The sequence below is a fragment of the Heterodontus francisci genome, chromosome 9 (assembly GCF_036365525.1).
Source record: "Heterodontus francisci isolate sHetFra1 chromosome 9, sHetFra1.hap1, whole genome shotgun sequence".
Classification (NCBI taxonomy): Eukaryota; Metazoa; Chordata; class Chondrichthyes; order Heterodontiformes; family Heterodontidae; genus Heterodontus; species Heterodontus francisci.
In genome coordinates this window covers 106542150-106565255 of record NC_090379.1, presented here as the reverse complement: position 1 = coordinate 106565255, position 23106 = coordinate 106542150, and the positions used below count along the sequence as shown (strand labels likewise).

At 49.0% G+C, this 23106-nt stretch overlaps 1 long non-coding RNA gene across 1 annotated transcript in view; it reads right to left on the bottom strand.

The window, feature by feature from the left end:
- Window positions 1-16888: 16888 nt before the first annotated feature.
- The window catches only part of LOC137373955 (uncharacterized), a 233459-nt gene continuing 227241 nt past the window's right edge, over window positions 16889-23106 (bottom strand). Inside the window, exon 6 of the long non-coding RNA XR_010975744.1 lies at window positions 16889-18695. This is a non-coding gene — a long non-coding RNA (uncharacterized lncRNA). The remainder of the gene's footprint in view (window positions 18696-23106) is intronic.

Below are 23106 nucleotides of genomic sequence, written 5' to 3'. Positions count from 1 at the left end.
ATTTGCTGTGTGTTTTACATAACCTGGGGAGTTGCTATTCACAGCAGTTCTGTGCAGAGTCTTCATACCACAGGTGTTCACACAGTCTCTGCAGAAACCCGGGAGTCAGTGCCACTTAAGGGCAACTTCCCCACTCCACTCAGTTTTGTAGAGGACGGAGGGGCGAGCAACCACGTGGCGACGCCGTCAGCTGAGAGCTGGCAGCCTCCTAGTGGGTCCGGTGGGGGATAGGTATCTCCTTTTGCGGAAATCCATGGCTGCCAGAGGGGCTACTCCGGCGGCGATGTCCACCCCCCCGCAGCTAGACATCCCCTCCCCACCCTCACTAAATGCCCCCCACTAACCCTATTGCTGGGGTCTGCCTGAATGGCCCCGGCGAACCTAACCATACTTACCTGTCCTGGGGTCTCTGAACTCTTCTCCCCTGCAGGCCTCCTGCAGTACCGGCAGTGGCCACTGCTCCTGGTGGTGCTGCTGGGACTGCAGAGCTGCCGGCCCTCCGACTGGCTGGCAGCTGTAGAAGCGGGAAGTGGTCCCATAAAGGGCAGTGACCCCGACAGCGGGCAGTTAATTGGCTATCCGCCATTAAATTGTACTGGGGCTCCGATGGAAGGCCAAGGCTGGTTTTCCTTCCACTGTCCAACCCGCCGCCAGGATCCCTGTCACCAGAATAAAATCCAGCCCAGTGTGTGTACAGACTGAGAAGTCAGTGTTCGCACAGTTCATTTACAGACCCAGGCGTGTGTGTTCACACAGTATGTGTACAGACCCAGGAGTTAGTACTCACACATTGTGTGTACAGACCCAGGAGTCAGTGTTCACACAGTATGTGTACAGACCCAGGAGTTAGTACTCACACATTGTGTGTACAGACCCAGGAGTCAGTGTTCACACAGTATGTGTACAGACCCAGGAGTTAGTACTCACACATTGTGTGTACAGACCCAGGAGTCAGTGTTCACACAGTGTGTGTACAGATCAACGAGTCAGTATTAACACAGTATGTGTACAGACCCAGGAGTCAGTATTCACACAGTGTGTGTACAGACCCAAAAGTCAGTGTTCACACAGTGTGTGTACAGACCCAGGAGTCAGTATTAACACAGTATGTGTACAGACCCAAAAGTCAGTGTTCACACAGTGCATGTAAAGTCCTGGAAGTCAGTGTTCATACAAGAGTACAAATGCAAGAGTCAGTGTTCGCATGGTGTGTGTACAGAACCGGCAGTCATTGTTCACGCAGTTTGCATACAGAGGTGGAAGTCAATGGTCACACAGTCTGTATACAGACCTGGGCGTTAGTGTCCACACATTCCATGTACGGACCTGAGATTCAGTGTTCACACATTGTGTGTACCAAGGTGTGAGACAGTGTTCGCACAGTCCATGTACAGACCCTGGAGTCAATGTTCATACAATGTGTGTATAGATCCAGGTGTCATTGTTCACATAGTGTGTGTACAGACCCAGGATTCAGTGTTAACACAGTGAGTCAAATTTTGCAGACCCAAAAATTGGTGGTGTCATAAATAGTGAGGAGAAAAGCCTTAGAATACAGGATGATATAGATGGGCGGAGCAGTGGCAAATGGAATTTAATCCTGAGAAGTGTGAGATGATGCATTTTGGGAGGACTAACAAGGCAAGGGAATATACAATGGATGGTAGGACCTTAGGAAGTACAGAAGGTCAGCGGGGCCTTGGTGTGCTTCTCTATAGATCACTGAAGGCAGCAGCACAGGTAGATAAGGTGGTTAGGAAGGCATATGGGATACTTGCCTTTATCAGCCGAGGCATTGAATATAAGAGCAGGGAGGTTTTAATGGAGCTGCATAAAACGTTAGTTACGTCATAGCTGGTGTACTGTGCACAGTTCTGGGCACCACACTATAGGAAGGATGTGATTGCACTGGAGAGGGTGCAGAGGAGATTCACCAGGATGTTGCCTGGGCTGGAGCATTTCAGCTATGAAGAGAGACTGAAAAGGCTAGGGTTGTTTTCCTTAAAGCAGAGAAGGCTGAGTGGGGGACATGACTGAGGTATAGTAAATTGTGAGGGGCATAGATAGGGTAGATAGGAAGAAACGTTTTCCCTTAGTGGAGGTGTCAATAACCAGGGGGCATAGATTTAAGGTAAGGGGCAGGAGGTTTAGAGGGCATTTGAGGAAAAAAAATTTCAGCCAGAGGGTGGTTGGAATCTGGAACACACTACCTGAAGGGGTGTTAGAGGCAGCAACCCTCACAACATTTAAGAAGTATTTAGATGAGCACTTGAAACACCATAGCATACAAGGCTACGGGCCAAGTGTTGGAAAATGGGATTAGAATAGTTAGGTGCTTAATGGCTGGCACAGACACGATGGGCCGAAGGGCCTGTTTCTGTGCTGTATAACTCTATGACTCTATGTCAGGGACCCCGCCTCCCGTCTTAGCACGCTCGCACTGGTTGTGGCTTCACTTCTCTTGCAACGGACAGTGCAGATTTAATGACCTGGCAAATGATGCATCGCAACCATTGTATACATGCATCAACATCACTCATTCTGCATTGGCTTTCACATGACACATCCAATCACATAAACAATGCCAACCTTCATCATTTAGTAAATGGCACCAAGGCATCTCATATATCCGACTGCATTCCTTGCGATCCCTCGGAAGAAATCAATGGAGCAGCCTTGCCAGGACCACTTACCCTCCCTGAACTGCATAAGTCATTGATTCATTTGTGGCACTGCACCCATGTTCTAAGAGTTTCCCATGGTTCGAGACCTCCTGTACTACCTCCATCCAGCCTGCCTTGGTGAGGCGGGAAGGTCTTTGCGCTCTATTTGCAGGGAAGATGACCTCCCACCTTTCCCTGACGGCTGGAGGAGAACCTGCAGGGAGGCACTACTGAACTGTGGGGCAGGATGCTGCCTGCTGGCTGCCAGGTCATTCACTTTGGGTGTAGAGAAAATAAACGATATGACGTTGGTGGTGACTTTGACAAAATAAGGGAGGCAAAAACATTTTGATTTAAGTGAAGACTTCAACTAAGTTATTCTGGAGATATTTATATGAAAGGAGTACTGTGTACAGTTCTGGGCACCACACTATAGGAAGGATGTGATTGCACTGGAGAGGGTGCAGAGGAGATTCACCAGGATGTTGCCTGGGCTGGAGCATTTCAGCTATGCTGCTCCTTGAGGCTGAAAGCACAGAATCAGTTTTATATCTGTGGCGATCGTGGTGCTTGTGGCAGTGACAGTGGGTTCCACCAATGAAAGACCACCCCTGCCGCATGATCCCACGTGTTCCCCGTGCCCGTCGCCGCATGGCTAATTTAAATACAAAATTGCGTGGGAAACGGGATTTGCAGCGGGAGTGGAAGTTATGACAACTTCCGGTCCGGCCATCAGAAACACCGCGGCAATACGATTCCACCCTCAGTGTGCATGCCAGAGCATAAGACAGTGTTCACACAGTCCATGTACAGACCCAGGAGTCAATGCTCACGCAATCTGAGTACAGACTCAGAAGTCACTGTTCACACAATGTGTGTACAGACCCGGGAGACAGTGTTCACACAGTGTATTTACAGATCTGGGAGTCAGAGTTTAAACTGTGTGTGTACAGACCCGGGAGACAGTGGTCACACAGTGTGTATACAGACCCGGGAGACAGTGTTCACATAGTGTGTGTACAGCCCCGGGAGACAGTGGTCACACAGTGTGTATACAGACCCAGGAGACAGTGTTCACATAGTGTGTGTACAGACCCGAGAGACAGTGTTCACACAGTGTGTGTACAGACCCGGGAGACAGTGTTCACACAGTGTGTGTACAGACCCGGGAGACAGTGTTCACACAGTGTGTGTACAGTCCCGGGAGACAGTGCTCCCACAGTGTGTGTACAGACCGGGAGACAGTGTTCACACAGTGTGTGTACAGACCCGGGAGACAGTGTTCACACAGTGTGTACAGACCCGGGAGACAGTGTTCACACAGTGTGTGTACAGACCCGGGAGACAGTGTTCACACAGTGTGTACAGACCGGGAGTCAGTGTTCACACAGTGTGTGTACAGACCCGGGAGACAGTGTTCACACAGTGTGTGTGCAGACCCGGGAGACAGTGGTCACACAGTGTGTGTACAGACTGGGAGTCAGTGTTCACACAGTGTGTGTACAGACCCGGGAGACAGTATTCACACAGTGTGTGTACAGACCCGGGAGACAGTGGTCTCACAGTGTGTGTACAGACCCAGGAGACAGTGGTCACACAGTGTGTGTACAGACTGGGAGTCAGTGTTCACACAGTGTGTGTACAGACCCGGGAGACAATATTCACACAGTGTGTGTACAGATCCGGGAGACAGTGGTCTCACAGTGTGTGTACAGACCCGGGAGACAGTGGACACACAGTCTCATTCTCGGAAGGATGTGGAAGCTTTAGAGAGGGTGCAGAGGAGATTTACCAGGATGCTGCCTGGACTGGAGGGCATGTCCTACGAAGAAAGATTGAGGGAGCTAGGGCTTTTCTCATTGGAGCGAAGAAGGATGAGAGGTGACTTGATAGAGGGGTACAAGATGATGAGAGGCATAGATAGAGTGGATAGCCAGAGACTTTTTCCCAGGGTGGAAAGGGCTATCACCAGGGGGCATAATTTTAAGGTGATTGGAGGAAGGTTTTGGGGAGATGTCAGAGGTAGGTTCTTTACACAGAGAATGGTGGATGCGTGGAATGCGCTGCCAGCGGTGGTAGTAGAAGCAGATACATTAGGGGCATTTAAGCGACTCTTGGATAGGTACATGGATGATAGTAGAATGAAGGGTAGGTAGTTAGTTAGCTCTTAGAGTAGGTTAAAGGTTCGGCACAACATCGTGGGCCGAAGGGCCTGTACTGTGCTGTACTGTTCTATGTTCTATGTTACAGACCAGGGAGTGAGTGTTCACACAGTGTGTTACAGAACTGGGAATGAGTCTTCACACAGTGTGTTACAGACCCGGGAGTGAGTGTTCACACAGTGTGTTACAGACCTGGGAGTGAGTGTTCACACAGTGTGTTACAGACCTGGGAGTGTGTATTCACACAGCATGTTACAGACCCAGGAGAGAGTATTCACACAGCATGTTACAGACCTGGGAATGAGTGTTCACACAGTGTGTTACAGACCCGGGAGTGAGTGTTCACACAGTGTGTTACAGACCCGGGAGTGAGTGTTCACACAGTGTGTTACAGACCTGGGAGTGAGTGTTCACACAGTGTGTTACAGACCTGGGAGTGAGTATTCACACAGCATGTTACAGACCTGGGAGTGAGTGTTCACACAGTGTGTTACAGACCCTGGAGTGAGTGTTCACACAGTGTGTTACAGACCTGGGAGTGAGTATTCACACAGCATGTTACAGACCTGGGAGTGAGTATTCACACAGCATGTTACAGACCTGGGAGTGAGTGTTCACACAGTGTGTTACGGACCCGGGAGTGAGTGTCCACACTGTGTGTACAGACCCAGGCGTCAGTGTGCACACAATCCATGCAAAGACCTGGATGTCAGTGTTCACAGTGAGTACCAACCCGAGAGACAGTGTCAACTCAGTGTATGTACAGACACGGGAGTCATTAGCCACACAGACCATGTACAGACCTCAGACACAGTGTCCACACTGTCCATATACAGACCCAGGAGTCAGTGTGCACACAATCCATGTAAAGACCTGGGTGTTAGTGTTCACAGTGAGTACAAACCCGAGAGACAGTCAACACAGTGTATGTACAGACCCGGGAGTCATTATCCACAAAGTCCATGTACGGACCCAGGAGTCAATGCCCACACAATCTGAGTACAGACCCAGAAGTCAGTGTTCACACAGTGTGTTACAGACCCGGGAGACAGTGTTCACACGGTATGGTACAGACACGGGAGACAGTGTTCACACAGTGTGTTACAGACCCGGGAGACAGTGTTCACACAGTGTGTACAGACCGGGAGTCAGTGTTCACACAGTGTGTGTACAGACCCGGGAGACAGTGTTCACACAGTGTGTGTGCAGACCCGGGAGACAGTGGTCACACAGTGTGTGTACAGACTGGGAGTCAGTGTTCACACAGTGTGTGTACAGACCCGGGAGACAGTATTCACACAGTGTGTGTACAGACCCGGGAGACAGTGGTCTCACAGTGTGTGTACAGACCCAGGAGACAGTGGTCACACAGTGTGTGTACAGACTGGGAGTCAGTGTTCACACAGTGTGTGTACAGACCCGGGAGACAATATTCACACAGTGTGTGTACAGATCCGGGAGACAGTGGTCTCACAGTGTGTGTACAGACCCGGGAGACAGTGGACACACAGTCTCATTCTCGGAAGGATGTGGAAGCTTTAGAGAGGGTGCAGAGGAGATTTACCAGGATGCTGCCTGGACTGGAGGGCATGTCCTACGAAGAAAGATTGAGGGAGCTAGGGCTTTTCTCATTGGAGCGAAGAAGGATGAGAGGTGACTTGATAGAGGGGTACAAGATGATGAGAGGCATAGATAGAGTGGATAGCCAGAGACTTTTTCCCAGGGTGGAAAGGGCTATCACCAGGGGGCATAATTTTAAGGTGATTGGAGGAAGGTTTTGGGGAGATGTCAGAGGTAGGTTCTTTACACAGAGAATGGTGGATGCGTGGAATGCGCTGCCAGCGGTGGTAGTAGAAGCAGATACATTAGGGGCATTTAAGCGACTCTTGGATAGGTACATGGATGATAGTAGAATGAAGGGTAGGTAGTTAGTTAGCTCTTAGAGTAGGTTAAAGGTTCGGCACAACATCGTGGGCCGAAGGGCCTGTACTGTGCTGTACTGTTCTATGTTCTATGTTACAGACCAGGGAGTGAGTGTTCACACAGTGTGTTACAGAACTGGGAATGAGTCTTCACACAGTGTGTTACAGACCCGGGAGTGAGTGTTCACACAGTGTGTTACAGACCTGGGAGTGAGTGTTCACACAGTGTGTTACAGACCTGGGAGTGTGTATTCACACAGCATGTTACAGACCCAGGAGAGAGTATTCACACAGCATGTTACAGACCTGGGAATGAGTGTTCACACAGTGTGTTACAGACCCGGGAGTGAGTGTTCACACAGTGTGTTACAGACCCGGGAGTGAGTGTTCACACAGTGTGTTACAGACCTGGGAGTGAGTGTTCACACAGTGTGTTACAGACCTGGGAGTGAGTATTCACACAGCATGTTACAGACCTGGGAGTGAGTGTTCACACAGTGTGTTACAGACCCTGGAGTGAGTGTTCACACAGTGTGTTACAGACCTGGGAGTGAGTATTCACACAGCATGTTACAGACCTGGGAGTGAGTATTCACACAGCATGTTACAGACCTGGGAGTGAGTGTTCACACAGTGTGTTACGGACCCGGGAGTGAGTGTCCACACTGTGTGTACAGACCCAGGCGTCAGTGTGCACACAATCCATGCAAAGACCTGGATGTCAGTGTTCACAGTGAGTACCAACCCGAGAGACAGTGTCAACTCAGTGTATGTACAGACACGGGAGTCATTAGCCACACAGACCATGTACAGACCTCAGACACAGTGTCCACACTGTCCATATACAGACCCAGGAGTCAGTGTGCACACAATCCATGTAAAGACCTGGGTGTTAGTGTTCACAGTGAGTACAAACCCGAGAGACAGTCAACACAGTGTATGTACAGACCCGGGAGTCATTATCCACAAAGTCCATGTACGGACCCAGGAGTCAATGCCCACACAATCTGAGTACAGACCCAGAAGTCAGTGTTCACACAGTGTGTTACAGACCCGGGAGACAGTGTTCACACGGTATGGTACAGACACGGGAGACAGTGTTCACACAGTGTGTTACAGACCCGGGAGACGGTGTTCACACGGTATGTTACAGACCCGGGAGTGAGTGTTCACATAGTGTGTTGCAGACCCGGCAGTGAGTGTACACACAGTGTGTTACAGACCCAGGAGTGAGTGTTCACACAGCGTGTTACAGACCCGGGAGACAGTGTTCACACAGTGTGTTACAGATCCAGGAGACAGTGGTCAAACAGTGTGTGTACAGCTGCAGGAGACAGTGTTCACACAATGTGTTACAGACCCGGGAGTAAGTTTTCACACATCATGTTACAGACCCAGTAGTGAGTGTTCACACAGTGTGTTGCAGTCCCGGGAGACAGTGGTCAATCAGTGTGTTTACAAACTCAGGAGTTGGTGTTCACATAGCATGTTACAGACCCGGGAGTGAGTGTTCACACAGTGTGTTACAGACCCGGGAGTCGGTGGTCACGTAGTGTGTTTACAAACTCGGGAGTTGGTGTCCATACAGCATGTTACAGACCCAGTAATGACTGTTCCCAGATTGTGTTACAGACCCGGGAGTCAGTGGTTCCGCATTGTGTTTGCAGACCCGAAAGTCAGAGTTCACACAGTGTATAACAGACCTGGGAGTCAGTATTCACACAGTGTTTAAAGACCCAGGAATGATCAGTCTCACAATGTGTTACAGACCCAGGAGGAAGTGTTCACACAGTCCATGTAAAGACCCGGGAGTGAGTGTTCACACGGTGTGTTTTGTTACAAAAGTGCTTCCATTTTTAATATTTTTTTGAGGACTTGTGTTAAAGCTGAAAAGATCCATATTTTTTTTTTACCAAGTTCACTGAAAGGACACCTGAAATGCTGTTTGTAAACAACCTGTGCTGGAAATCATGTGCTTTAAGCTCAATAAACAACAGAAACCTTGGTGACCTGGGGAAGATGTTTACAGAGAAGCCACATCTCAAGGTATATGGAGGTCAGGAGGTTGACTTTCTATTGGGGAAGATATTGTTTTCCATTCAGTTGGGGTGTGAACTGTTTTGAAGACAGTTGGTGTTTTGCCTGCCAAGGAAAAAGAAATCACCAGCTCACCTCTTTATCTCTTTGAAGAAACCCTGCAAAGATCCAGTGTAGGACAGCTAAAATCCCTGGTGCTGCATCTCTCCTGAGAAGCTGGAAAAACCTGCCAGATTAATTCTCAAGCTGCCTGGAAAGAACTGCTTCAGAAAAGATCCCATTGACTCATCTCTGTATACCCGGATGCCAGACCAAAAGGGACAACTGACTTCCTTTCATACCTTTACCTTTTTCTTCAAGAATTAGCAAGTATTTGGCCAAAGTCTTTTTTTGATTTTTTTTGGTAACAGACCTCTGCAGAGAGAATGGGCTGAATTTTACAGATGCCCCAACGTCGGGAGGGGGGGGGGGGGGGGGTGTGGCAGGGTGGGGGAGGGGAGGGGCAGAAAATGCCACGGACCTGGACACCGGGAAGGCGGGACCTCATATTGTCTGTGGTGTTGAGACCTCATGGCGACAGGAGCCCAATTTAAATATGCAAATTAATGTGAATACCTGAATTAATGATCATTGTGTTCCTGTCATCTGTCCCAGAGCGATATTGGTGCCTGTGGCCGGCACTCCCGTGCCTTCGAATTCCAGTCCGGGAATCCGAGGCAGAACACTGTTGGGAAGGGGGGAGCAGTTAAGTTTTCTGGTGTGGTCAAAACAATCTGATTGGTGTAGGGGACGGTGGGAATGGTTACAGTGCACAGCTTATGAACTTTGGGCAGGGGGAGTATGTCAGATGGGCGGGAAGTGTTTTTTGGGGGGCAGAGGGCAAGAAATGCATTCCATGATTATTGGGGGGTTGGGAGGGGGCAAGTTAAATGGTTTTTTAAGTTTTTTGTAATCTCCTTCTTTAAATATTTAAATTAAATGGAAGGACTTGAAGCCCTTTAAAAAAGTCATCGGGGTGGGCGGTCCGCCCTGGACATTTAAATGAGCGGCGGCTTTGCGACGTGCGATCCGCACTAGTGGACCACCATTGTTTTTACGTCAGCGACACCATAAATTTCAGCCCAGTTTCTGTATTTATTGTGTATGTGTTACAGACCCAGGAGTCAGTGTTCACACAGAGTGTTACATCCCCGTGAGTCTGTGTTGACACAGTGTGTTACCGATTGTCAGGAACACACTATATGCCAAACGAGAACGATTAATTAATCGATTGGAGACTTTCATTTGAGTTTAATGGAGAAAATCCTACGGTTAACTTTATAAAAATAACTGGCAGCCAAGATGGCCACCGCAATTTGCATCTGAAACACCTTTGCACATTCCAAAGCCCAACCAAAGCCAGACGTCTGAGAAGCCCTGGACCCAGACAATGGTTTGCTCTAAGTAATTGAATTACATAGGATTGATTTATTAGTACAGCAGTCAAGGCAATCCTGACACCCGGACTTTGAAAGAGCAAATCTCTCCGAGTGTAAATATTGACATCCTGGGGCCTGTGGAGCCAACCCTTGTATCTCATTGAAAGGTTCCAGAGTATACCCAGAGACTGTCATGCGACTGTCTGTCCATCTCCGAAAAAACTGGGAGTTTTGTTACACAGACAAGAGACAGACCTAGTATTAAAGTTAGCAGAGATGGCCCAAACCTAAACTGAAGTAGAAGGTGCCCCAGAGTACGACTATTTAAAGAATGAGGTGCAGATGAGGAGGTGGAGACCTCCTTGCAGACCTGCGGAAGAAGAGTGGACAGTGGTTCACCAGATAGTGGTGCTGCCGAGGTACCATAAAGAAATACTAAGAATGGCCCACGTACTTGCATTAGCTGGACACGTCGGTGTACAAGAATACCCAAGCCTCATAAGACAGCATTTTGACCGGCCAACACTCCACAAAGATGTGGTGGAGTTCTGTAAAACGTGCCACACGTGTTAAGTTGTGCGGAAGCCCCAATCTGCAATGAAACTTGCACCCCTAATTCCCATTTCTGCTTATGGGGAACCCTTCAGCAGAGTGCTGGTGAATTGTGTGGGACAATTGCCGAAAACAAAAGGGGACAGACAAGCATAGGTCTGTCAGACTGTTAGGGAGAAAGGGGACAAAAAGGTCAGTGAGGACATGTCAGAGGAGGGCCAGGAGGATTCCCAACTGGAACCTGCTCCCTCGCCTCCCACAGGAAGAATGACCTGGTTCCACCCCCCCCCGAACCAATGTGCCGCCTCAATTCCCCTGATAGGGATTGGAAGGCGGGTGAATGCCGGCCAGCGGCACAAAGATCGCACTGGGAATGGAGGCAGTGGCGGGCTTGCAATTATGCCAGGTATTTAAATTTATTTAAATATGTAGGTGCTGAGCCTGTCGCCAAGCGTCAGAGGGGCCGCCACGAGGCCTCTCCATCTCCATGAAGATCGGGCCGGGCCCTCACGGTGTCAGGCTTGGGGTCAAGCCTCTTCCAGCGCGATCTTCTGGCCCTGCACGCTGCAGGTCCGTAAAGCCTGGATGAAGAACTAAATTTAGCCCAGTGTTCCCACAGTGTCTTACAGACCTAGGAGACAGTGTTCCCACAGTGTGTTACAGACCCGGGAGACAGTGTTCCCACAGTGTGTTACAGACCCGGGAGACAGTGTTCCCACAGTGTGATACAGACCTGGGAGACAGTGTTCCCATAGTGTGTTACAGACCCGGGAGACAGTGTTCCCACAGTGTGTTACGGACCCGGGAGACAGTGTTCCCACAGTGTGTTACGGACCCGGGAGACAGTGTTCCCACAGCGTGTTACGGACCCGGGAGACAGTGTTCGCACAGTGTGTTACGGACCCGAGAGACAGTGTTCCCACAGCGTGTTACGGACCCGGGAGGCAGTGTTCCCACAGTGTGTTACGGACCCGGGAGACAGTGTTCCCACAGCGTGTTACGGACCCGGGAGACAGTGTTCACACAGTGTATTACGGACCCGGGAGACAGTGTTTCCACAGCGTGTTACGGACCCGGGAGACAGTGTTCCCACAGCGTGTTACGGACCCGGGAGACAGTGTTCCCACAGCGTGTTACAGACCCGGGAGACAGTGTTCCCACAGCGTGTTACGGACCCGGGAGACAGTGTTCCCACAGCGTGTTACGGACCCGGGAGACAGTGTTCCCACAGCGTGTTACGGACCCGGGAGACAGTGTTCCCACAGCGTGTTACGGACCCGGGAGACAGTGTTCCCACAGCGTGTTACAGACCCGGGAGACAGTGTTCCCACAGTGTGTTACAGACCCGGGACAGAGTGTTCCCACAGTGTGTTACAGACCCGGGACAGAGTGTTCCCACAGTGTGTTACGGACCTAGGAGACAGTGTTCCCACAGTGTGTTACAGACCCGGGAGACAGTGTTCCAACAGTGTGTTACAGACCCAGGAGGCAGTGTTCACAGAGCATGTTAGAGACCCGGGAGGCAGTGTTTCACACAGTATGTAACAGACCTGGGAGGCAGTGTTCACACAGCGTGTTACGGACCCGGGAGACAGTGTTCACACAGTGTATTACGGACCCGGGAGACAGTGTTTCCACAGCGTGTTACGGACCCGGGAGACAGTGTTCCCACTGCGTGTTACGGACCCGGGAGACAGTGTTCCCACAGCGTGTTACGGACCCAGGAGACAGTGTTCCCACAGCGTGTTACGGACCCGGGAGACAGTGTTCCCACAGCGTGTTACGGACCCGGGAGACAGTGTTCCCACAGTGTGTTACAGACCCGGGAGACAGTGTTCCCACAGCGTGTTACGGACCCGGGAGACAGTGTTCCCACAGCATGTTACGGACCCGGGAGACAGTGTTCACAGAGCATGTTACAGACCCGGGAGGCAGTGTTCACACAGTGTGTTACAGGCCCGGGAGACAGTGTCCCCACAGTGTGTTACAGACCCAGGAGGCAGTGTTCACAGAGCATGTTACAGACCCGGGAGGCAGTGTTCACACAACATGCCTGAATTTATACTTCCATTGTTGTAATCGGCGGTGGACGAAAACAATGGCAGTCCCCCCACACAGGCCATTAAGTGTGGCAGCTCATTTAAATAGCCAGGGCGACCGCTCACCCTGATGACCTGGCGGGCGTGGGCAGTCTGTCACCAGCAATGGTGTTGGCTGCCTTTGCGCAGGCGCTGATGCCATTTTCAAAGGGCTTTGAATCCTATCATTAAATTTAAATATTTAAAGAAGTGATTTTTAAAAATTAAATAAATTTATCCTGCCCCTCTCCCTCCAAACCCAATAACCATAGAATGAATTATTTGCTCTTTCCCTCCTCAAAACACTTACCTTGTGTACCTGACCTTCCTCCTCCAAAGTGCATCAACTTTACACTTTATCCCTTCCCACCATCTCCTACACCAATGAGAAAACTGTGACTCCACTGCCCACCCCACTGCACAGTGAAACTTACCAGCTCCCACCTGCCTACCAGTGTTCCACCTTGGATCCCGGGACAGGTTTCTGAAGGCATGGGAGTGCCGGCCACTAGCTCAAATTTCGCTCCGGGACAGACGGCAGGAGCATGAAGGTACTTAATTTGTTTATTTGAATTAAGTTACATATTTAAATGTGGCTCCCGTTGCCGAGTGGTAGGGAGACCACCACGAGGCCTTGCTGCCGCCAGCAATATCGGGCCAGGTGTTCCCGGCATGAGGTCGGTGGCAAGCTTCTGCCAGAGGCATTTTCCGGCCCCCCCACCCAACCCCCTGCCACGGCCCCCGACGTCGGGGGGGGGTGGGGTCTGTAAAATTCGTCCCAGTATGTTACAGACCCAGAATCAATGCTCACACAGTGTGTTACAGACCCAGGAGTCAGTGGTCATACAGTGTGTTACAGACCTGGGACTCAGTATTCACCTGCCATCCCTATTGACTCATTCCCAGTATGAACTTCTCTGCTGCTGACTCCGTAATGGGTTAATAACTGCAGTTAATTGTTGCTGATGTTAAACCAGCTCCTTCGCTCCAGGGGCTCAGATTCCCCTTTGTGCTTATTTGCTCGAGTGATGGCATCAACACCCGCTGGCTGAATAATCCGTCTGGAATGAAAAACAATTATTGGAGTTGTTGGCAATTTGTACTTCTTCCTTTGTAGTTGTTGAGGACTGAGTGTACACTGCACACTGATCTGACTCTTCAACAACATTCCTCAGCTGTTAACAGCAGGAATCATAGAGCATCTCTCTGCTGCACCCTGACCTTTAACCACCACCTCTTCCTCTTTATATTGAGATTCAAACTCGAAACCTGATTTAGTGATGAGGCACTGAGCTATACAGAGCAGGAAGATCTCAGGGTTAAACCCTGAATTATGCTCAATTAGCTGGCCATAACCATTAGTTATGTTGCTGCAGTTCCTCAGCATTTCTGGTATGTTTTTGGAATGGGGTGTGGTTTGGGGTGGGTGAATTAGCCAGGGATCCTACTCCCGATTGTGTAGTAGCCAATGCCGGTGGCTGCTGATCTGTGGGCAGTGGCTAAGCACACAGTGCAATGCCCACATGATGCAATGGCCCACTACTACCCACCTGGTTTCACATGTGAAAGACAGGCAGTAAGTTGCTTTTGGCTGTGGGAAGGTTGCTAGTGACGGTTGGTTCCTGAAGGAAAATACTGGGAAAGCCCAGCATGTGTTCCCATGCTCGTTCCATTTTGTAGACATTGGCAGGGCTGTAGAAGAGGTCAACTGTGGCCCTGTGGGAGCTTGATCTATAAGATGTGGGCACCACAGTCTCTACAGCCTCATGCCTCATCCCATGCCCTGTGCTCCGAGGCACCATCTTTTGCATGAGTTGGTAAACTAAGGCCCCGTCTGTTCTCTCAGGTGGAAGCAAACAATCACATGACATGATTCAAAGAAGATCAGGAGAGTTTCATGGTGTCCTAGACAATGTTTATCCCTCAATTAGCATAATTGAAACTGATTATCTGGTCATTTATTTCATTGCTGTTTGTGGGACCTTGCTGTGCGCAAATTGGCTGCCACATTTTCCACATTAAAAAGTACTTAATTGGCTGTAAAGTGGTTGGGATGTCCTGAGGTCACAAATAATGATACATAAATATAAGTTCTTTCTTTCCCCAGCACAGGTCTTTACTGAGGCCACATTTGCCTTGTGGGGTCCCTGTCCAAAAGTTCGGTTCGGGGACTGACCCGCCTTCTATCCAAGGTATCCCAACCCTTCTCCCTCAGTTGCACCATTGGCGGACCCACAGTCTGGAACTTCTCCTCCTCGCACCCTCTAATCCACCTCACTACCTCTGCCCCCACCTTCTTAAAACCTATCTGGTTGTCCTCCCATCCTCTACATCCTTGAACCTCACCACATTAAACTCTGCTGCCTGAGCTCTATCACGCATCAAGTCTCTCTTGCCCTTCACTGCTGTGCTTGCTGACCGACTTTGGCTCCTGGTTCCCCCAATGCTTCAAATGTAAAATTTCTATCTTTATGTTTAAGTTCCTCCCTAGCCTCATCCTATACACGGGGGAGAAAGGAATAGAAAGTTATGCTGATAAAGATGGATGAAGTGGAATGAACACTGGCATAGACCTGTTGGGCGGAATGGCTTGTTTCTGTGCTATACATTTTATACAAGCTCAGTGAGGGTGCTATGACTGGCCTCATCATCCCTAAGTAGAGATGGTGGTGCAACAAAATTGGGCAAGGCTTCCACCTCTGATCACAATCCAATGATCTCTGTTCAGGCACCGTGCACCCATGTGCTCTTCAGACAAAAGGAAAGATGCTCAGGTGCGATGCCTTCCTTGGTTAAATAGCCTGCTGCAACCCAGTGTGCAGTCAGCAGCTTCAGGAGAGGAAGGGGAAATAAAAATTGGCAGGAGTGGGCAGGCGTAGGTGTGTCTTGTTGTCTGGCATATTGAAAAGTGATCCTGAGCCCTGGGTACAATCGGGTGCAGGGAGCAGTGTAGGCTGCGAGTCCCGTGTGAGTCCAGTGCACAGATTGTCAGCATGTGAGGGAAGTGAATGCTCAGTTACAGGAAAATTCCAGGCTAACACTCCAGTGCAATACTGAGGGAGTGCTGCCCTGTTGCAGGTGCTATCTTATGAATGAGATGTTAAACCAAGCTGTCTTTTAGCTGACAGGGAGCTGACCACTCTGCTGGTTTGTATCAGGGGGAGTGCATGCTGCAATCAACAGAGCGAAATACCTGATGAGAAGGCGATAATGACTGACATTAGCTGTCTGTGGAGGAGGTTCTCAATGAAAAGCCTGTGCCACTAAGGTGTGGACTGTTCCAGTCTCTAACTTGGCCACACACAAACCCTGACCTCTCACTCTTTCTGCTGCTCCCAGGTACTTTCCTCAGGTACGATTGCGCAACCTCTTTGGCACCTCCCTCAAAAAAAACCTTGCATTTATATAGCACCTTTTATGACCACTGGACGGCTCAAAGCATTTTACATTCAATTAAGTACTTTTGAAATGCAATCACTGTTGTAATGGTAATACAGCAGCCAGTTTGCACACAGCGAGCTTCCACAAACAGCAATGTGATAATGACCAAATCATCTGTTTTGTGATTTTGCTTGAGGGATAAATATTGGCCGGGACGCCGGGGATAACTCCCCTGCTCTTTGAAATAGTGCCGTGGGATCTTTTACATCCACCTCAGAGGATAGATGGGGCCTTGGTTTAACATCTCATCCATAAGACAGCAACTGCAACAGGGCAGCACTCCCTCAGTATTGCACTGGAGTATCAGCCTGAATTGCTGTGCTCAAGTCCTGGACTTGAACATGGAACCTATGACTCAGAGGCAACTGAGCCACAGCCGACTCAAGTGGGTGTTTTTCATGTGAGGCTGCACTGAGAATGCCAGCGGGGCCATTTGAGACTCTGTGTATGTGTGTAGACTGTTGGAGGAGGGGTAAATGTGTTCGTCTTATTTATAATTTACCCCTCAAATCAATAGGGTTTGCAACATTAAGTGTCACATGTCACACAGTGTACAATAATTAAGAGTACACTTAACAGCAGTATTTACAACAAAACCTCGTGTGTTTTAGCCAGACAATTCTAATGCGTAAACAGTTCAGAGCTCGGCATATAGGCTGCTTAGGCTTTACCCGAATTCCAACACATCTGTTCAAACACACACTTATTATTCCTTTTCATTACCCCTTTTATGTGACAGTTTGCATTTTTCTACATTATACAATTCCATCAAAAGGTGTTTTTGGTTTTGTTTCGCTAATAGGAACACAGGAACAGGAGTAGGTCGTTCAGCCCCTCGAGCCTGTTCCATTATTCAGTTCGATCATGGCTGATCATTTACTGATTTCTGTGCATTGAGCCCTAAATCTCTCTGTCTATCCACAGATCTTCCTGTTGGAAAATACTCTGATCTCTCTTTCTTAGGCCAAAGTAGATAGCCTCACAATTTTACCCACACTGAACTCCATAAGCCACAGTATTGTTCACTCACTTTACCAATGTTCCTTTGTGACTTCCTGCTCCCATCTACAATATTGAGTTCAGACTGTCTCTGTCACACCCGGATCTGGAGTTCAGACTGTCTCTGTCACACCTGGATTTCGAGTTCTGATAGTCCCTGTCACATCTGGATCTGGAGTTCAGACTGTCTCTCTCACACCTGGATCTGGAGTTCTAACAGTCTCTGTCACACCTGGATAAGGAGTTGCGACTGTCTCTGTCACACTTGGATCGAAGTTCAGACTGTCTCTAACACACCTGGATCTGGACTTCAGACTGTCTCTGTCACACCTGGATATGGGATTCAATTTTTCTCGTCACACCTAGATCTGGTGTTCATACTGTCTCTGTCACACCTGGATCTGGAGTTCTGGCCTTCTCCTTCAAACTCAGATCTGGGGTTCTGACCGTCTCTCCCACACCTGGATCTGGAGTTCAGCCTGTCATTGTTACACCTGGATCGAAGTTCAGACTGTCTCTGTCACACCTGGATCTGGAGTTCAGATTATCTCTGCCACACCTCAATCTGGAGCTCAGGCTGTCTGTCACACCTGGATATTGGGTTCAAATTTTCTCGTCAGACATGGATCTGGAGTTCAGACTGTCTGTCACACTTGGATATGGGGTTCAGATTTTATCGTCACACACGCATCTGGAGTTGAGACATTCTCTGTCACATCTGGATTCAGAATTCAGACTGTCTCTGCCACACCTGGATCTGGTTTTGTCAGCCTCTGTCACACCTGGATCTGCAGTTCAGACTGTCTCCACACCTGGATCTGGAGACCAGTATGTCTCTGTTACACCTGGATCTATGGTTCTGGTGGTCTCTGTCACACCTGGATCTGGAGTTCAGTCTGTCTTGGTCACACCTGGATCAGAAGTTCAGACTGTCTCTGTTACACCTGGATCTGGAGACCAGTCTGTCTCTGCTACACCTGGATCTGGAGTTCCTGCAGTCTCTGTTACACCTGGATATGGAGTTCAGATTGTCTCTGTCACACCTGGATCTGGAGTCCAATCTGTTCTCTGTCACACCTGGATCTGGAGTCCAGTCTGTCTCTGTTACAGTTAATCTACATGTGGTGTTGTTGGTTGAGGGAAATGTATTGACCTGGCATCAGAGAGAATCCCAGATTCTTCTTTTCATATTCCCCGGGATCTAATTTATTCAACTGAACAGGCAAACTGAGACTCTGATTAACGTCTGATCCATAAAACAGCATCCCTGACAATGCAGCACTCCTTCTGCATGGGACTGAAGTTCCATCCTAGATTGTAGGCTGAGGTCCTGCTGGGAATTGACAGGGATAGGACTGCAGAGCACTGGGCCCAGCTGATACTGCACTGTTTCCAAAATCAAAGTTCTGCAGATGCTGGTAGCCTGAAATAAAAACAGAAAATGCTCTAAATATTGAGCAAGTCAGGGAGCATCGGTGGAAAGAGGAATGCAGTTAATGTTTCAGGTCAATCTGTTCTTAACAAAGTTACAAATGTGGTCGTATGTGACTGTGACAAAGGTAAACTTTCCCCCCTCGCCCTTCTCGACCACTCTGCAGTCTTTGACAAGGTTGACTACACCATCCTCCTCCATTTGTCCCCACAGTCGTCCAGCTGGGGAGAGACAACATTCGCCAGGTTCCATTCTTACCATCCAGTCAATGAAATCCAGTCAATCTCCTCCAATGATTTCTCTTCCCATCCCTGTACTGTTACCGCGGGTGTCCCCAAGGATCTATCTTTGGCCCCCTCCTATTTCTCATTTACATGCTGCCCTTCATCTGAAAACGCCGTGTCAGATCCCACATGTACACTGACAACACCCAGCTCTACCTCACCAACACCTCACGCAACCCCTTCCGATGTCTCTAAATTATCAGACTGCTTGTCTGACATCCGATAGTGGGTGAGCAGAAATTTCCTCCAACTAAATATTGGGAAGACCGAAGCCATTGTGTTCAGTACCCATCAAAAAAATTGAAAGGGGCCACACACTTAAATAAATCGCCCGCTCACTACAAAAAAAATTAGAGCGTTCATTGCTTTCAAGTCCTCTCTCAAAAGCTGGGTCAAAATGGACTGCCGCTTTAAATATTTCAGCCCTGCGCTGACCAGCATTTCAGTTAACATGCTGCTGGCCAGCAGAGGGAGCCCACGTGTCAGCAATGCCTCAGGTCAGCAGACTGAGGAGGAAGATTGGGAAAATGGATGAGGGGAAAAATAGTTTGATTTTTAGAGTCTTCTATGCTACAAGCAACCTGATGGCTTCTCCGTCTTGTGGCTGTGTTATACCCACTGGCTGTAGAAGTTGCCACCTCTGGTTGGACTTTTCTCTGATGTTTCATCGCATGACTTCCCACCTCTAACTGCCCCTTCCAGTCGACCAGCCTTCTCCCCCGTCCCCCCACCTCCAACCTGACCATCTCCAATATTTATATAACTAATAAACAAAAGTGTTTAAAGAAAATGAAAAGAAAACACAATTTTTTAATGCTTCTAAGATTTTTCTCCTGGGTTTTGTCCTGGAGATTAAGCTTTACTTCCTGGAGATTCCAGGGTGTTCCTGGAGGGTTGGCAACCTACAGTCACTCTGCCGTGAAAGGACAATTGGGAGTCAGCATGATCCCCCTCCCAAATGTGCCTGCTTGAGTGCAAGCTCAGAGCTCAGAAACAATAGTTAAACAACAAACAATAGTTCGTCAAGCAAAGTATGCCTAAGGGAGGTTGGGAGGAATTTACCTGGGAACATTTCACCTCCCCACTCCCTGTTAAAAATATGTTCCAACTTAGAATCACATAGACCAATAAAGATGTGGACTAATATCACAGAGATGGCTTCCTGAGCTGAGAGGGTTTCATGTGGACACTGGAGGCCTGGAATGGAAAGGGTTCAACTCAGCAAACTAAATAAACGATGTGCAGAGTCAGCCATCTGGAAACATATTAAAGACAGCAAAGTACAGCAGACTCCTTTGAAAGGGAAGTTTCCACATCAAAATTAGAGTAACGCAGGGTTTACTGAGTGACAGTGTGAGGGAGCTGGATTAATATCAGTAGAGACACAGTAACACAGGGTGCTGGGGGAGAGGTTACTGAGTGACAGTGTGAGGGAGCTGGATTAACATTAGTCGAGATACAGTCAGTAACACAGGGTGCTGGGGGAGGGGTTACTGAGTGACAGTGTGAAGGAACTGCGTTAACATCAGTAGAGATATAGTTAGTAACACAGGGTGCTGGGGGAGGGGTTACTGAGTGACAGTGTGAGGGAGCTGGATTAACATCAATAGAGATACAGTCAGTAACATAGAGTGCTGTCGGAGGGGTTACTGAGTGACAGTGTCAGGGAGCTTGATTAACGTCAGTAGAGATACCGACAGTAACATAGGGTGCTGTAAGGAAGTGTTACTGAGTGACAGCGTGAGAGAGCTGAATTAACATCAGTCGAGATACAGTCAGTAAGATGGTGCTGGGAGGAGGGGTTACTGAGTGACCATGTGAGGGAGCTGGATTAACATCAGTTGGGGTACAATTAGTAACACAGGGTGCTGTGGGAGGGGTTACTGAGTGACAGTGTGAGGGACATAGATTAACATCAGGAGAGATACAGTCAGTACCACAGGGTGCTGGGAGGAGGGGTTATTTAGTGACAGTGTGAGGGAGATAGATTAACAAGGTAGAGATAAAGTCAGTAACACAGCGTGCTGGGAGAGGGGTATATTGAGTGACATTGGGCTGAATTTTTCCAGCTTGCCACCGATCCCGCACGCACGAGACCTACTCTGTGGAGCCGCCTTGCTAAATAGCCGTCCCTAGCCAGACTTCAGCCAATTCTATTCACTTCATGTGATATCAAGAAACGGCTGAAGGCATTGGATACTGCAAAGTCTATGGGCCCTGACAAAATCCCATAAATAGTACTGAAGACCTGTGCTCCAGAACTAGCCGCACCCCTAGCCAAGCTGTTCCAGTATAGCTACAGCACCGGCATCTACCGGCAATGTGGAAAATTGCCCAGGTATGTGCTGTACACAAAAAGGAGGACAAATCCAACTGGCCAATTACCGCCCCATCAGCCTACTCTCAATCATCAGCAAAGTGATGGAAGGTGTCGTTGATAGTGCTATCAAGAGGCACTTGCTCAGCAATAACCTGCTCACTGACGCTCAGTTTGGGTTCTGTCAGGGCCACTCAGATCCTGACCTCATTACAACCTTGGTTTATGAACAAACGAGCTGAATTCGAGAGGTGAGGTGAGAATGAGTGCCCTTGAAATCAAGGCAGCATTTGACCGAGCATGGCATCAAGGAGTCCTGGAAAAATTGAAGTCAATGGGAATCGGGGGAAAACTCTCCACTGGTTGGAGTTGTACCTAGCACAAAGGAAGATGGTTGAGGTTGTTGGAGGTCAATCATCTTAGCCCAGGACATCACTGCAGGAGTTCCTCAAGGTAGTGTCCTAGGCCCAACCATCTTCAGCTGCTTCATCAGTAATTTTCCCTCTATCATAAGGTCAGATGTGGGGACGTCTGTTGATGATTGCACAATGTTCAGTACCATTCGCAACTGCTCAGATACTGAAGCAGTCCGTATCCATATGCAACGAGACCTGGACAACATTCAGACTTGGGCTGATAAGTGGCAAGTAACATTTGTGTCATACAAATGCCAGGCAATGACCATCTCCAATGAGAGAGAATCTAACCATCTCCCCTTGGCATTCAATGGCATTACTTATGTTGAATCCCCCACTATCAACATTCTGGGGGTTACCATAGACCAGAAACTGAGCTGGAGCAGCATATAAATCCTATGGCTACAAGAGCAGGACAGAGGCTGGGAATTCTGAGGCGAGTAACTCACCTCCTGAGTCCCCAAAGCCTGTCCACCATCTACAAGGCACAAGTCAGGAGTGTGATGGAATACTCTCCACTTGCCGGGATGGGTGCATCTCCAACAACACTCAAGACGCTCAACACCATCCAGGACAAAGCATTTCGCTTGATCGGTACCCCAACCACCAACATAAACATTCACTCCCTCCACTACTGACGCACAGTGGCAGCAGTGTGTACCATCTACAAGATGCACTGCAGCAACTCACCAAAGCTCCTTCGAAAGCACCTTCCAAACCTGCAATCTCTTCCACCTAGAAGGACAATGGCAGCAGGGAACACCACCACCTGCAAGTTGCCTTCCAAGCCACACACCAGCCTGACTTGGAACTATGTCGCCGTTCCTTCACTATCGCTGGGTCAAAAACTTGGAACTCTCTTTCTAACAGCACTGTGGGTGTACCTGTAGCAGTTCAAGAACGCAACTCATCACCACCTTCTCAGGGGCAATTAGAGATGGGCAATAAATGTTGGCCTGGCCAGCAACACCCACACCCCATGAATCAATAAAAGGAAGCTTGGACACCTGCCTGCTCCTCCTTCCCAACAATCAACACCTGTTCCCTCAGACACTGTGCCCCCTTTCTAACTCTGCATTCCAGCATCTTATCACCTCCTTCTCCCTACCTTCAAACCTTCTTAGATCAGAGTTTTGGCCACAGTCCTCACCCCCACAACATCCATCTCTTTTTCTTTTCCTTTCCACTTCCCACCACCACCCCACCACCCCCACTTCCCCCCACCTTTGCTCTTCATAGCACTTTAAGATGGCTCTCGGTGCATGTGGAGTAGGATTGCTAGCTCTCCAGGATTGTCCTGGAATCTCCAGGAATAAAGATTGCACTCCTGGACACTCCACATAGCAACACGGAAGGAAAAGTCATGGGAGTATGAAAAAAATTGG